A 2,988-nucleotide genomic window follows, 5' to 3' on the forward strand; every position below is an offset into this window, starting at 1 on the left:
TGTGTGTGTGTGTGAGGTTGGGGGGGAGGAGTGGGTAAAAGAGAAAGCGAGAGCAAAAAAGTGGGTTAGGCACTGGGGTCGTAAGAAAGAAGGCGAATGTAAGAAGAATGTAAGAAAAGCGGGTGGTAAGGAAAGGGGGACGGGGGGCGTGAACTAAGAAAGTGTATGTGAGAAAAGCGGACGTATAAAAATACATTGTATCAGCATTTGCGGCAGCCAGTGTTTTTTCTTCTTTATACTATACTTCTTTTGCTCCTTGTCGGTTAACAATAATTGTCGAATGGGATGCAACCACCATAGAGCATGAGGGACAATTGACTGTATATGCCTTTTGACCCATGGTCTGCCTTTAGCTGTACATGTATCTGGTTCAACTGTCTTGTTCAAATGTATATGATTCAACTATCAACTGTCTTTTTAAGCTGTATCTATAATGGTAAAAAGGGGAAAAAAGAGAGGTATTAAGACGGTAAGATAGTCTTATTTAAATGTTAAAAAAGAGTATGTAAAGTTGAAAATATTAATTAAAACTAACACATTATGTCATCTGAATCGTCAGACCGCGCTATTTTTCAATTATTTATTACCTTTTCCTCTTGATCAGTTAATTAATTTTTACGTAACAGATCGATATCCCAACCAATTAAAGGTTTGAATAGTTTGCCTCAGAACTGAAGTATTACGAATATTAGCAGATTACTGTACAATTAAAACACAATATATAAACCCTTCACGCACATAGCTGTGCACCGATTCCGTTCAACACGTATAGGGTAAGTACACTGATCTTTGATCTTCCTTCGGCATATCATGATAATCAGTGTATATGTTTTGTTTTTGTAAGTGTTTTACGGCGCTCGCAACTGCATAAGGTCATATGAGCGCGCGGGACACATTACACTTTTTCAGTTGGTAGGACATTTTGAATTTTGCCCAGGTGGCGGCCTAAGCCTACTCCTATCGATTTTAGACCACCGAGGGATCTTTAACGTGCGCAACTTGTACACGGGCCCTCCGAGATTTTTCGTCCTTGTCCGAGAAGGCTAGGTGTAGGTCTTTCATACCAGAAGATCAGGGGTGTGGCTGACAGACAGCAGTAAGAAGAAGCCAAGGAGTAGTAGTAGAAAGGGTGTAGAAAGAATCAGGAACCCAGAGGAGGGGGGCAAAGGAGATGAGGGAGTGGGGGCTGGAATAGGAGACGAAAGCAGACGACAGAACATTGCTAGAGAGCATGAAAGAAGGTGAAAGGAATCAGTGTATAGTCGAACCTGTGTAAGACGGCCACGCATTGTCGAGGAGAAAATGACCGTATAGGACAGGTTGCCGTCTTAGGCAGGGCTGATCAAAGTGAAAAAAACCAAAACAATAAAAATGATTGCTTCTGAGGTTCCAACTGGAGGTAGTTGCAGGCTTAGGATTGCCGATGGGCTCATTAAAATGTTGGGGGGGGGGGGGGATGGTAGTTCTATTAATGTTTTCTTTTGAAAAGAGTGATAGGACGGTTTTTGTGGGCCTTTTGTTGTTAGTTTAACTATTGTTATTTTGAAAAATTATGGTTCTGTGAAAGGTCAAAACAAAACAAAATGTGAAAGACGAGGAAGGCCAAGTGCCACAGTAAAACAAACACATGGGTCGCTACCACTCGGCGAACTAGTGACGCTTCTGTCGCGAGTTTGGGTTAACTTCCATTGTGATGGACTGGGATTGCGGACTGAGTTGTGAGCGGGCTTAGAAGTTTATGACGGATGCCAAGCTTCCTTTACCAGCAGCTGAAGATTTATAGTTACCCATTGGTCAACTTGGGTAAACATTGGGAGCGACCTAAACAACATGACCGTTTCATCCATTGGAGGGACGGACAATAATGACAGGTGAATGAATAATGACAGCATGTCCACAGCGTCAGGGGGAAAATGCATAATATTTTATAAAGCCTGGGGGTAGAAGGTGGCTGTCATGGCAGGTTCGACTGTACTATAATAGGGTAACCCAGATTTCGGGGGTTTCCAGAAATGTTGACCTACTCCAAAAGTGGGCATTGCTCTATCTATGGGAGAAGTTTGGTTTCATTGGTGTGTATATTTGGTTGTCTTTTAAAGAAACTGAACAAGGGGCAAAAACTTTACCACCGATTTTCTCAAAACAGCATTTTTCGGGATGCCCCATTGTGCTTAAAAGCGACCGTAGCATGTTCTTCATGTGTATTAAGAATTCAAGGTGACTCTTTAAGTAGATAGTTGAGGTGAGAGAGTATGTTGAAACTATCCTAGTATGTTAGCTAGAAAGTAATAAACTGTCACTGGAGAAGTGAGGCGTGTTGACAAAATTGTGAGTTACTTCTCGCAATCCACGAATGGGGATATTGTTCAAAAAGAGACACATGAAAAGTGTAGATTTTAAACTGACGCCATTTTCCCCTCAAGTCAAACATTTATCTTATCATTTCATATTATAACGAATTGTTCAAACCCAACCTATATTTCTTGCATTTATGTGTATATTCATACGGCTGAAATCCGAGATTTAACTCATTTTGTCAGCACATCTAATGATCTTTTCAGATTATTAAACGAATCGTTTATAATTGAAGGGTTCTGGGTAAATGAAGACATGTGACTGAGACATGGACATCTTTGTCTTTGAATTATTCTTCTAAAAATAGAACTGACATAAAAAATTACATTCTGACATCTAAGAAATAATAGTATTACTTTGACAAGTAGTGATCGTTCCTGTTACCTCTATGAAGTAATATTCTTCTTCTTGTTCCTGTTAGCGCTTTTAAGCATTTATTGTTCTTATTTCTGTTTTTCAATGCAACAGTTTGCTTTTGCTTTGTTTGTTGGTTCGTTTTTGTTGTTGTTGTTGTTTTTTAGTTGCTGTTTTTGTTTGTTTGTTTGTTGTTGTTTTTTGGTTGTTTTTTTTAGATTATAAAGTAATAGTTTTTGTTTCTGCCCCCTCCCTCTCTGCCCCTTCCCTTCCCCCTCG

The sequence above is a fragment of the Aplysia californica genome, unplaced genomic scaffold, assembly GCF_000002075.1.
Source record: "Aplysia californica isolate F4 #8 unplaced genomic scaffold, AplCal3.0 scaffold00193, whole genome shotgun sequence".
Classification (NCBI taxonomy): Eukaryota; Metazoa; Mollusca; class Gastropoda; order Aplysiida; family Aplysiidae; genus Aplysia; species Aplysia californica.